We start from the raw sequence: 14,372 nt of genomic DNA, 5'->3' as shown, positions 1-14,372 counted from the left end.
AATTTAAAATTATAGCATTAGGTTTGGGGGTTTATTAAAGCAAATCCACAAAGTAGTAAATCACATAATAATTTGTTGTCTTGGTTTTATCAATTATATGTACTTAAATGAATTAATATTTTATCATTTAGATATTTACTGATTTAGATTGCTCTTAGGAAACCACTCTGAACTGTGAAGCTATACAATATATATTGAGTTGATTATAACTTCTCAGATTTCATTTCTCTTCATTTTGGCACTTAAGTAAATGAGTTAGTTCAGAATGTTACTTTATATGCTATTTTATTGATATTAAAATGTTTTTCAGGGTAACATTTTCCTAAAGTTAAGAAAACTTTTATACAAATAATAATAATAAAACAAAACAAAAATAAAACTCTATTGAGCATTTACCAAGTGCCAGGCATTGGACTTAATAATTTACATGAGCTATCATATTTAAACATCACAATTTTACTATTAGGTAGCTCCATATTAACATCATTTGACAGATGAGGAAATGGAGAGGCAGAGATGTAAGAAAGTTGAACAAACAAGGCGACAAAACAAGCAAGTGCCCAAGCTGAGATCTGAACTCAGGTAGCCTGACTCTTATCTTGCTACTAATATGTAGTGGGACTATCCTTTACTCTGATTTTTTACCTTTTGATTATTTCTTTGCATATCATTTTGAAAGGTGGATTTTTACTTGTACACTGTACTTTGAATTCTGCCTTGATTTAAAAGATGCTTAAGAGGGATTCACAGGAACTGAGGAGTGGGGAATGACATTACCAAGAAAAGGAAGTTAGTAGCAGCTAAAAACCACAAATGTTATGGGCATGAAGAAAAGTTAAGCAGGATATTAACTTTACATGCATTCCCAAATATATGTTTTTTTAAATCTCTTCTTACAAAACCCAGGGGTTCACAGAGGAAAAGAATTAGGTGGTAATTCTTACAAACATTTGTTTTCACAGGCATAAGATGTTTTCAGAATCAGCCCCAGTTAGTTTCTGTATTTCAGCATGGTAAAGAGTTGGCATGTTTCTCCTTTCCATCTGAGAGAGAAATCCAATTGCTTGCCAGACCACTTAATATTCTAGCATCCACAACAAATCATTTTCATCTCCTTCTAACCGCCTCCAAAATGATTTAAGATTTGAGCAAAAGAAAGGCATTCGAGAAAAAAAGAGGTACAGTGGTGGTTGCTGCTGGGTTTTCTTTTTTTTTTTTCCAGCAAAAATAAACAAAACATGCTTATAATTATGCAAAACATAACTTTTTAGTATAATTCTCGCTATCAACCCTAGAAAGTTTTTTAGTTGCAGTCCTTCCTCCCATAATAACATATAACATCAGGCAAATATTACAGAGTAAAATGAGGTACTAAATGACTCTTCTAACTCAGTGACAATTCTGAGCTTTACTTCAGTAACCAACTTTTTTCCTTTAAAAGAGGATAGGAAATGGAGAAAATGACAATGTAGTCTCCTAGGTACAAGCATATGAGTGAATACAGTATCTAGCCAAAGAAAATAAGATTATTAATAAAGAAATCTATGATTTAGCATTTGCAAGAAAATAAACTTTCCTCTTTAGAAAATAAGAGCTACAAAACAGGTTATGCTAAAGTTAATTTTTCAAAGACATTAACAAAGTATGTTTTGTTTTTCAGCTCATATTCTAATTTGCTTTTCACTGAGTTTTTTAAAAGACACAAAGACAGGCTTGTGTTTGGAATGTGATTCTGGTGAGAAGAACCTGAGAACACTGGACAAAATCTGACATAGAAGGATGATGATGACAAGTACTCGAAGAAAATGCTGCTTTTAACAGAAAACTTAAAAAATAAAGACAGGCTAAAAGCAAAAGGTTAGAAAAAGAGAAGACAAACAAACATAAGCAAAATAAAAGGAGCTAGAGAACATGGCATGCTTAATTAGCTCGCTCTTTCTATTAGCAGCTCCCAAATCTAACCAGGCCCTTTCAAACCTTTTATTTGTTTCTCCCTCTGTGCCTCTCCAAAATCTTCTGGCTTAATATCATAATAAATCCATTAACTTCATTTCAAAAAAATATTTATTTTGCAAAAGCAAAGTTATTAAGAAAAGCTAAGGAAAACAAATCACAGACCTATATATGGCTCAGTGACAGAATGCTGTAGATCTGGCATTCGTTCTTTCAGCTGGCAATGTTCTACTTCCAGTCTAAGCATGAGTTTGAAATATATTTTGCTGTTAAGATTGAACATAAACATTACCATTTCTATCAACTGTGCATTGCCTTTTAAATAGAAGTGTTGACCAACTGCTTTACTTTTTTTCCGTTCCCTAACCCAATCCTCTCCCCACTCCTACTGTGCTACCTTCTTTGAGCCCTCTTATGCAATCACATTCAACTGGATAGTGTCATTAAAGATACTAAAAAGCTACATGAACTGAGGCTACATATTAGACATTACATATATTGAAAGGGTGATATTCTTTCCATTCTCTGATATATATCACTAGATTCCCTCTATTATGATTTTATCTACATATTAATGATAAAATATAGATGGCCAACTATCTTGAGTTTGTCAAAATAGTAACAATGATATAAAACACATATAATTATTCAAATGACATATAGAGAGGTGAATATTCAAATATATTTCTCAAGATATACCATCTGGAAAAAAGAATGAATGAATGAGCTAACCTAAATTTTTATAAAATGTTAATCAAATGTTTGGGGGACGGGCAGAAAGATTACCCCAATCCCAGAACTGTAACACAAAAACTATGCTAAATTTTAAACTTTTTGAGTGTCTGATAAAAATGATTCTTAATTAGATTAACTATATGATTAAAATTCACATTGCCATAAGTTCTTGTTTGATTGGTCTCTCCTGAGCAATTACCAGAGAACTTGCACCAATATGTACATCAGAATGTATAAATTAATCATTAAAATATTTTTCAATAGAGTGTTCAGAATTCAAAGCATCATTCGGTTGGCCACACAAAACATCTACATAACAGTTCATAATATTTATGAACACATTTCTAAATATGAAGTAACATACCCTAAAAAAACAATTCTACTTTTTACTAATGTAAAATTTGTAGCTCTTGTGCACCCCACACTCTGCCTACCAGGCTCCAAGCCTAGGCTTTACAGTCACACTCACTGCCTCACTTCACACCTGCACTGTGCACCTCAAAGGCCCACCAAGAAGGCAGAGAGGTGACAAGAAAATCTCCAAAAGCAAATTTAAAAAATTGGGAGGAGCAACTGTTACACCAGAGACTCAGATATTAACATAAAAATATGGACAAATAAAAAATCATTAAAAAGCAAGAAAATGTGACACTCGCAAAAGAAAATAATTCTCCAGGAGCAGATCCCAATCAAAAAGAAATTCACAAAATCCCTAAAAGAATTCGAAATATTGATATTAAAGAAGCTCCACAAGCTATAAGAGAATATTGAAAAACAGACATATAACATAAAACAGCAGATAGGACACAGAGCTAATGTGCTGCTCCCACATGGATGGACAAAACAGCATGTGGAGACTCACACCATGATCTTTTGCTCCAAGAACTACTGCAAGAACATACCAGGAAGACAGAAAGAATTCACAGATCCTTTGAAGGAAGCAGCACGTTGCTACAAACTCTGCACAACAGGTGAAAAACTGAGTTGCCAAAGTGTGAAGGGGAGAAAACCTACTTCCAAATACACATCCCCACTTGGGAATCTGAAAATCCAGGTCATGGGAGGTTTTAACCTTACCTAGAGATGAAATGGACTTAGGGAGTCCCACAAAACATAAAAGCAGAAGTAGCAGCGGTAAGTGCCTTGTACCTACTCCCAGTCTCCTGCTTGAGCCCAGTGAAGCCATCCCTGACTATATCTGACAGGGAACCTTGAGGAAGGCAGCCAGCAGAATTGGAGTGGGGGTCACAGGGCAAAGGAAGCTCCCAACTGAAATTGGTAGTGGTTTTGACTGGGTACAAATTTTCTTGACCAGAGTCCAGGAGTCAAAGGGGAGTTGCTATGGATACCAGCAAGTGCAGGAGAGCCCAGGAGGTGCCACTGATGGAGTAGGCATATGGGGAGGGGCAAGGTCTGAAAGCCCTGCAGGGGACAGCTCCACTTTTGGCTGCTTTCATGGGCTGGGATTAAGCATCTGCAGACTTTTCAAGTGCACAGTGCAAGCTGTCAGATCTAAAATTCTGGGGTCTGGAGGAGAGTGGTCCTCTTCTCACAGCTCCACTAGGCAGTGCCCCAGTGGGGTCTCACTGTTGGGGCTTCACCCCACATTTCCCTTCCTCACTGTCCTAGGAAAGGTTCTCCATGAGGACCCAGCCCCTGCAACAAACTTATGCCTAGACATCCAGGTGTTTCCATACATCCTCTGAAATCTAGGCAGAGGTTCCCAAACCTCAATTCTTGACCTCTGTGCACCTGCAGACTCAACATCATGTGGAAGCTTCCAAGGCTTGGGGCTTACACTCTCTGAAGCCACAACCTGAACTGTACCTTGGCCCCTTTTAGCCATGGCTAGAGTGTCTAGGACATAGGACACCAAGTACCTAGGATGCACACAGCAGAGAACCCCTGAGCCTGGCACACAAAACCATTTTTTCCTCACAGGCCTCCAGGCCTGTGATGGAAGGAGCTACTACAAAAGTCTCTGACATCCCCTGGAGACATTTTTCCCATTGTCTTGATGATTAACATTTGGCTCCTCATTACTTATACAAATTTATGTAGCTGGCTTGAATTTCTCCTCAGAAAAGGGGCTTTTCTTTTCTATCATATAGTCAGGCTGCAAATTTTCTGAACTTTTATGCTGATTCATGAAAACTGAATGCTTTTAACAGCACCCAAGTAAGCTCTCGAATGCTTTGCTGCTTAGAAATTTCTTCCACCAGATACTCTAAATCATCTCCCTCAAGTTCAAAGTTCTACAAATTTCTAGGGCAGGGGCAAAATGCCACCAATCTCTTTGCTAACACATAGCAAAAATAACTTTTACTCCAGTTCTCAACAAGTTCCTCATCTCCATCTGAGACCACCTCAGCCTGGATTTCATTGTCCATATCATTATCAGCATTTTGGTCAAAGCCATTCAACAAGTCTTTAGGAAGTTCCAAACTTTCCCACATTTTCCTGTCTTCTTCTGAGCCCTCCTAATGCTCCAACCTCAGCCTGTTACCCAGTTCCAAAGTTGCTTCCACATTTTCAGGTATCTTTATAGCAGTCACCCACTCTACTGGTACCAATTTACTGTATTAGTCCATTTTCATGCAGCTGATAAAGACATACCCGAGACTTTGTAATTTATAAAATAAAAAAATTTTAAAAAGAGCTTTAATGGACTATTTAATCATGGCAAAAGGCACATCTTACATGGCAGCAGATAAGAGAGAATGACAGCCAAGTGAAAAAGTGTTTCCCCTTACAAAACCATCAGATCTCATGAGACTTATTCAGTACCATGAGAACAAGTATGGGGGAAGCTGCCCCCATGATTCAATTATTTCCCACTGAGTCCCTCCCACTACAAGTGGGAATTATGGGAGCTGCAATTCAAGATGAGATTGGGTGAGGACACAGTCAAGCCATATAACATGTTATCAAGAGAGAAAATCAACATAGAAACAACAGACTTAAACTATATCTTAGAACAAATAAGCTTAACAGATATTTACAGAATATTCTGCCCAACAACTGCAGAATATATATTCTTTTCTTCAGCACATGGAACATTCTCCAAGATAGACCATATGACAGGTCACAAAACAAGTCTCAATACATTTAAGAAAATCAAAATTATACTAAGTATCCTCTCAGGCTACAGTGGAATAAAACTGGAAATTAACTTGAAAAGGAATGCCTTAAACTGTATAAATACATGGTTGTTAAGTAATCTACTCTTGAAAGATCTTTGGGTCAACAATGAAATCAAGATGGAAATTTAAAAATTCTTTGAGCTGAATGATAATAATGACACAACTTATCAAAACCTCTGGGATACAGCAAAAACAGTGTTAAGAGGAAAGTTCATAGCATTAAATGCCTATATCAAAAAATCTGAAAGAAGATAAATAAACAATCTAAGGTCACACCTCAAGGAACTAGAGAAACAGGAACAAACCAAACCCAAACGCAGCAGAAGAGAAGAAATAACAAAGATCAGAGCAGAAATAAATGAAATTGAAGCAAAAAAAAAGAAAAAAGATGAATGAGGCCAGGCGGTGCCACACCTGTAATCCCAGCACTTTGGGAGGCTGAGGGGGGCAGATCAAAGGTCAGGAGTTCAAGACTAGCCTGACCAACATGGTGAAACCCTGTCTCTACTAAAAACACAAAAATTAGCCAGGCATGGTGGTGCGCACCTGGAATCCCAGCTACTCAGGAGGCTAAGGCAAGAGAATCACTTGAACCCAGGAGGTGGAGGTTTAAGTGAGCCGAGATCGAGATCGTGTTACTGTATTCCACTCTGGGCAACAGAGTGAGACATTGTCTCTAAAAAAAATAAAAATAAAAACAAAGGAAACAAAAAGATGTTTTTTAAAAAGATAAAATTGATAAGCCATTAGTGAGATTAAGTAAGAAAAGAAGCGAGAAGATTCAAATAAACCCAATTAGAAATGAAATGGGACATATTACAACCAATACAACTGAAATACAAAATATTATTCAAGACTACTATGAACACTTTTACACACACAATCCAGAAAATCTACAGGAAATGGATACATTCCTGGAAATAGACAACCCTCCCAAATTAAATCAGGAAGAAACAGAAACTCTGAACAGACCAATAACAAGCAGTGAGACTGAAACAGTAGTAAAAAAGTTGCCAACAATAAAAAAGTCCAGGACTATATGGGTTCACAGCTGAATTCTCTAAGACATTCAAAGAACTGATACTAATCTTACTGAGACTATTCCAAAAGATAAAGAAGGACTCCTCTCTACATCATGCTATGAAACAAGTATCTCCCTAATTCCAAAACCAGGAATAACATAACAAAAAAGTAAAAGAAAAACTATAGACTAATATCCCTGATGAACATAGATGCTAAATACTAACAAAAATACTATTTAATAGCTAATCAAATCCTACAGCATATCAAAGAGATAATACACCACGATCAATTGGGTTTCATATCAGAGATACAGGGATGGTTTAACATATACAAGTCAATACATGTGATAAATCACATAAATATATACATTTTTAAATCATGATCATCTCAATAGGTGCAGAAAACACATTTGACAAAATCCAGCATCCTTTTATGACTAAAATCTTCAGCAAAATTGACATAGAAGGGACATACCTTAAGGTAATGAGAACTATCTATGACAAGCCAACAGCCAACATTATACTGAATGGGGAAAAGCTGAAAACATCATCCTTGAGAACTGCAACAAAGCAAGGATGATCACTTCCATCACTTCTATTCAACATAGTACTGGAAGTTCTAGCCATTGCCGTCAGACAAGAGAAAAAAATAAAGGGCATCCAAATTGGTAAAGGGGAAGTCAAACTGTTGCTGTGTGCTGATGATATGATCGTAAACCTAGAAAACCCTAAAGACTCATCCAAAAAGCTCCCGGATCTGATAAATGAGTTCAGTAAAGTTTCAGCACACAAAATCAATGTAAACAAATCAGTAGCACTGCTATATACCAACAATGACTAAGCTGAGAATCAAATAAAGAACTATATCCCTTTTATAACAGCTGCAAAAGAATATAATAGTTAGGAATATACTTAACCAAGGAGGTGAAAGATTGCTACAAGGAAAACTACAAAACACTGCTGAAAAAAATCACATTAACACAAATGGAAACACACCCCATGCTCATGGATGGGTAGAATCAATATTGTGAAAATGACCATATTGCCAAAAGCAATCCACAGATTCAAAGCAATTTCCATCAATATACCATCATCATCCTTCACAGAACTAGAAAAAACAATCTTAAAATTCTTATGGAACCAAAAAAGACCTACATAGCCAAAACAACTCTAGGAGAAAAAAAAAAAAAATGTGAAGACTTCACATTACCCAACTTCAAACTATACTACAAGGCTATGGTTTCCAAAACAGCGTGGTACTGGTATAAAAACAGGCATGTAGACCAATGGAACAGAATAGAGAACCCAGAAATAAAGCCAAATACTTACAGCCACCTGATTTTCAACAACAAAAAACAAAAACGAAGTAGGGAAAGGACACCCTATTCAACAAATGGTGCCAGGATAACTGGCAAGCCACATGTAGTATAAAACTGGATCCTCATTTCTTACCATATACAAAAATCAACTCAATATGGATCAAATACTTAAATCTAAGACCTGAAAGAATAAAAATTCTAGAAGGTAACATTAGAACTCTTCTAGATGTTGGTGTAGTCATTAAGTCCATGACCAAGAACCCAAAAGCGAATGCAACCAAAAACCAAGATAAATCTATGGGACTTCATTAAACTAAAAAGCTTCTGCACAGCAAAAGAAATAATCCACAGAGTAAACAGACCACCCACAAAATGGGAGAAAATATTCATAAACTATGCATCTGACAAAGGACTAATATCCAGAATCTAAAGAAATTCAAACAAATCAGCATTAAGAAAACAACCCCATCAAAAAGTGAGCTAAGGACATGAACAGACAGTTCTCAAAATAAGATATACAAATGGCCAATAAACATTAAAAAACGCTCAATGTCACCAATTATCAGGGAAACACAAATCAAAATCACAATGTGATATCATATTACTTCTGCTAGAATGGCCATAATTAAAGAATCAAAAAATAATAGAAATTGGTGTGGATGTAGTGAAAAGGGATCACTTTTACACTGATGGTGAGAATGAGAATGTAAACATGGAAAACAGTGTGGAGATTCCTTAAAAAACTAAAAATAGAACTATCATTTGATCCAGAAATCCCACTACTGACTTCCCAGAGGAAAAGAACTCATTATATGAAAAAAGACATTTGTGCATGCATGTTTATCACAGCACAATTCACAATTGCAAAAATATGGAACCAGCCTAAATACCCATCAACCAATGAGTGGATAAAGGAAATGCAGTATAGATACATCAGGGAATATCACTCAGCCCTAAAAAGGAATAAAATAATGGCATTTATAGCATCCTGGATGTGGCTGGAGACCATTATTCCAAATGAGGTAATTCAGAAATGGAAAACCAAATATTGTATGTTCTCACTTATAAGTGGGAGTTAAGCTATGATGATACAAAGGCATAAGAACAATATAATGAACTTCAGGAACTTGGGGGGAAGGGTGGGAGGGATGTGAGGGATAAAAGACGACACACTGGGTACAGTGTATACTGCTCAGGTGATGAATACACCAAAATCTCAGAAATTACTGCTAAATAACTTATCCACGTGACAAAAGACTATTTGTGCTCCAAAAACAATTGAAAAAAAAAGTTTTTTAAAACATCATATATAACAAGCCAAGGGAAAATGTCTGAACACATGTTAAAAATTATAACTTTATTTTATAAGGAGGACTACTAGTTTATTAAAAAGCCTCCCCCAAATAAAAATGGTCAGAGGTAGTATATGAAAAATCAAACTGCAAATGACTGCTAAGCATATGAAACAAATACGATCATTTAGCAATAACATAATTCTAATGAAAAAGATATCCTTTTTTTCAAAAAAGAGAATACTGAAAGACAATACCAAGAAATTAGAAAAACAATTTGAGATATAAATTACAATTTTACCAAAGAGAAAGATATTGTAAAAAAGGACCAAACAGAAATTCTGGAACTGAAGAATTCATTGAATGAAATGCAAAATATATTTGAAAGCTTAAACAATAGAGTAGATCAAGTAGAAGAGAAGGCAACAGAAAACAAATGGATTAGAAAACCTATTTAACAAAATAACAGACGAACACTTCCCAAGCCTAGCAAGAGATTTAGACTTCCAGATACAGGAGGCTCAAAGATCTCCAAATAGATAAATTCAAAAAGGTCTTCACCATACGACATTATAGTTAAACTGTCAAAGTCAAAGACTAAGAGAATATTATAAAAATAGCAAGAGAAAAGTCTCTAATCACTTAAAGGAATCCCCATCACACTAATAGCAGATTTCTCAGCAGAAACTTTATGGGCCAGGAAAGAATGGGATGATATTCTAAAAGTTCTGAAAGAAAAAATCTTCTAACTAATATAGTAACAATACTGTATCTAGTAGTGTTATCTTTCATAAATGTAGGAGAAATAAAGTCTTTTCTAGACATGCAAAAGCTGAGGGAATTCATCGCCACTAGACTGGTCCTACAAGAAATGCTTAAGGGAGTCCTACACCCAGAATTAAAAGAACAATAAATACCACCATGAAAACACACACAAAATATAAAGATCATTGGTAGAGCAAACACACAAACAAATAAGAGATACAAACTCAAAGATTACTACAGAATATCACCAAACTCCATTGATAAACAAAAAGGGAGAAAGAGGGGAACAAAGGATATACAAACCAACCAGAAAGCAATGACAGGAACATGCCTTCACATATCAATAATAACTTTGAATACAGAGTAAATGTTCCCTTTAAAAAATATAGACTAGCTTAATGGATTAAAAAACATGACCCAATTATATGCTGCTTACCAGAAAATCATCTCACCTGTAAAGACATACAGAATGAAAAGAAAGAGATGGAAAAAGATATTCCATGCAAAGGGAAACCAAAAGTGAACAGGAGTAGCTATACTCATATCAGATAAAACAGACTTTAAGTCAAAAACAGTAAAAAAGATACAAAAAAGGTCATTATATAATGATAAAGGGATCAATTCATCAACAGTATATAACAATTCTAAACCAACACCAGAGTAACCAGGTATATAAAGCAAATTTTAGATTGAAAAGGTGAGATCGACTCCAATATGTCAATTGCTGAGGACTTCAACACCCTACTTTCAGCATGAGACAGAAAATTAACAAAAAAACATTATATTTAAACTGTACATTAAACTAAAGGGACCTAACAGACATATACAGAACATTTCCTCCAACAGCTACAGAATACACATTCTTTTCACCAGCACATAGAATATTCTCCAGGATAGACTATATTTTAGAACACAAAATAATTCTTAATAAATTTTGAAAACTCAAAATTATATCAAGTATCATCTCAAACCACAATAAAACTAAAAATCAATAACAAGGGGAACTTTGGAAACTACAAATACATGGAAATTAAACAACATGCTCCTGAACAACTTTGTGTCAAAGAAAAAATAAGGAGGAAATAAAAAACTTCCTTGAAACAAACAAAAATTGAAATACAACATTCCAAAAACCTATGGAATTTAGCAAAAGCAGTGCTAAGAGGGAATCTTTTAGCAGTAAACACCTATATCAAACAGTAGACAGATTTCAAATAGATAATCTAGCTATACACTTGAAGGAACTGGAAAAGCAAGAGCAAACCAAATCTAAAATAAGCAGAAAGAAAGAAATAATAAAGATTGAAGCAGAACTCAACAAAACAGAGGCTACAAAAATAAAATAAAATAAAAAGGATCAATAAAATGATAACTTTTTTTTGATAAGATAAACAAAATTGACAAACCACTTGCTAGACTAACCCAAAACAGAGTGTGAGAAAACTTAAATAAATAAAATCAGATACAAAAAAGAAGACATTACAACTGATACCACAGAAATACAAAAGACTATTATAAACAACTATAAACACCAACAAACTAGAACACCTAGAGGGAATGAAAAAATTTCTGGACACATACAACCTCCCAAAATTAAATCAGGAAGAAACGGAAAATCTGAACAGATCAATAATGAGCAATGAGACTATATCTGTAAAAAAAAGTCTCCCAACAAAGTCAAGTCCAGGACCAGATGGTTTCACTGCTGAACTATACCTAACTTTCAAGGAAGAACTAATACCAATTCTCTCAAACTATATTCTCAAAAATTGAAGAGGAGAGGAGGGAATTCTCCCTGACTCATTCTGTGAGACCAACATTACCCTGATAAAAAAACAACCAGACAAGGACACAACTAAAAAAGAAAATTACGAGCCAATATCCCTGATGAACATAAATGCAAAAATTCTCAACAAAATAGTAGCAAACCAAATCCAACAACACATCAAAAAAATACATCGTAATCAAATGGAATTTATCCCAGGGATGCAAGGATGGTTCAACATACACAAATCAATAAATGTGATATATCACATCAAAAGAATGAAGGACATAAAAGATATGATTATCTCAATTAATGCAGAAAAAGTATTTGGTAAAGTTCAATGTCCCTTCATGATAAAAACTCAACCAACTAGGCATAGAAGGAACATATCTCAATAAAGGTCACATATGACAAACTCACAGCTAACATCATTCGAAATGGGGAAGAGCTGAAAGCCTTTCCCCTAAGAACTGGAACAAGACAAGGATACACACTTTCATTACTCCTACTCAACTCAGTACTGCAAGTCCTAGCCAGAGCATCAGGCAAGAGAAAGGAATAAAAGGCATTCAAATTGGGAAAAACGTCAAATTGTCCTCTTTGCTGATGACTATAATCTTATATCCAGAAAAACCTAAAGACTTTACCAAAAAAAAACTCCGAGATCTGATAAAAATAGTAAAATTGCAGGACATAAATTGACATATGAAAATCAGTAATGTTTCTATATATCAATAATGGATTAGCTGAAAAAGAAATCAAGAAGCCAATTCCCTTTACAATAGCTCCAAAAAAATACCTGGAAGTAAATTTAACCAAGAAGGTAAAAAATCTTTACAAGGTAAACAAAACACTGATGAAATAAAGAAGACAAAAACAAATGAAAAGACATTGTATGTTCATGAATCAGAAAAATTAATATCATTAAAATGACCTTAGCAATGACCAAAGCAATCTACAGATTCAATGCAGTGCCTTTCAAATACCAATGTCATTTTTCACAGAGATAGAAAAAAAATCTTAAAATTTGCATGGAACCAAAAGAGTCCAAAAAGCCAAAGCAATCCTGAGCAAAAAGAACAAAGCTGGAAGCATTGCACCATCTGACCTCAAAATATATTACAAGGCTACAGTAACTAAAACAACATGCAATTGGCATAAAAAACAAGACACATAGACCAAGAGAACAGCATAGAAAATCCAGAAATAAACTGACATATTTTCAGCCAGAGGATTTTCAACAAAGGCACCAAGAACACACACTGGGGAAAGGACACCCTCTTCAGTAAATGGTACTGGGAAAATTGGATATCCATATCCAGCAGAATGAAATTGGACACCTCTCTCATCATATATAGAAATCAACTCAGAATGGACTAAAGACTTAAATGTAAGACCCCAAACTATAAAACTACTATTAGAAAACATAGGTAAAATGCTTCAAGACATTGGTCTAGGCAGAGACTTTATGGCTAAGACCTCAAAAGCACAGATAACAAAACAGAAATAGACAAATGGGACTATATTAAACCAAGAAGCCTCTGCACAGCAAAGGAAACAATCAACAGAATGAAGAGACAACCTGCTGAATGGGAGAAAATGCCTGCAATCTATTTGTCTGACAAGGGAGTAATATCCACAATATACAAGAAACTTAAAAAAAGAAAACAAAACAAAACAAAACAAAAAAAACCTTAGTGTAAGAAACCAAATAATTCCATTAAAAAGTGGGCAAAGGAAATGCAAAGGCATTTTTCTAAAGAAGACATACAAATACATAACAGGTATATGAAAAAAATGTTCATCACTACTAATCACCAGGGAAATACCAATCAAAACTACAATGAGATATCATCTTACCCCAGTTAGAACAGCTACTTTATTAAAAAGAGAAAATAATAACAGATGCTGGTGAGGATGCAGAGAAAAGGGAACTCTTATACATTGTTGATAAGAATGTAAATTAGTACAGCCACCTTAGAAAACAGCATGGAGATTTCTCAAAACACTAAAAACAGTACTACCATACAATCTAGCAATCCCACTACAGGGTATTTATCCAAAGGAAAAGAAATCAGTATATCAAAGGGATACTTGTATTTGAATGTTTATTGGAGAATTATTCATAATAGCAAAGATATGGAATCAACCTAAGTGTCCATCAATGGAAGAATGGATAAAGAAAATGTGTGATATACATACACAATGAAATACTATTCAGACATAAAAAAGAATGAAATCATGCCATTTGCAGCAACATAGATGGAACTGGAGGTCATTATGTTAAGTGAAATAAACCAGGAACAGAAGTTAAATGCTGCATGTTCTCACTTACATGCAGAAGGTAGCAAAAAAAGTTGATCTAACGGAAGTAGAGA

General features: G+C 34.9%; 2 protein-coding genes across 11 annotated transcripts in view; one reads left to right on the top strand and one right to left on the bottom strand.

The window, feature by feature from the left end:
- Positions 1-14,372, top strand: part of SSR3 (signal sequence receptor subunit 3) — a 425,362-nt gene that overhangs the window by 88,461 nt on the left and 322,529 nt on the right. The window lies entirely within an intron of this gene.
- Positions 1-14,372, bottom strand: part of LEKR1 (leucine, glutamate and lysine rich 1) — a 226,126-nt gene that overhangs the window by 163,880 nt on the left and 47,874 nt on the right. The gene's annotated exons all lie outside the window — the stretch shown is intronic.

Source organism: Macaca thibetana, chromosome 2 (genome assembly GCF_024542745.1).
Source record: "Macaca thibetana thibetana isolate TM-01 chromosome 2, ASM2454274v1, whole genome shotgun sequence".
Lineage (NCBI taxonomy): Eukaryota > Metazoa > Chordata > Mammalia > Primates > Cercopithecidae > Macaca > Macaca thibetana.
This window is presented reverse-complemented; position numbering and strand designations above follow the sequence as displayed.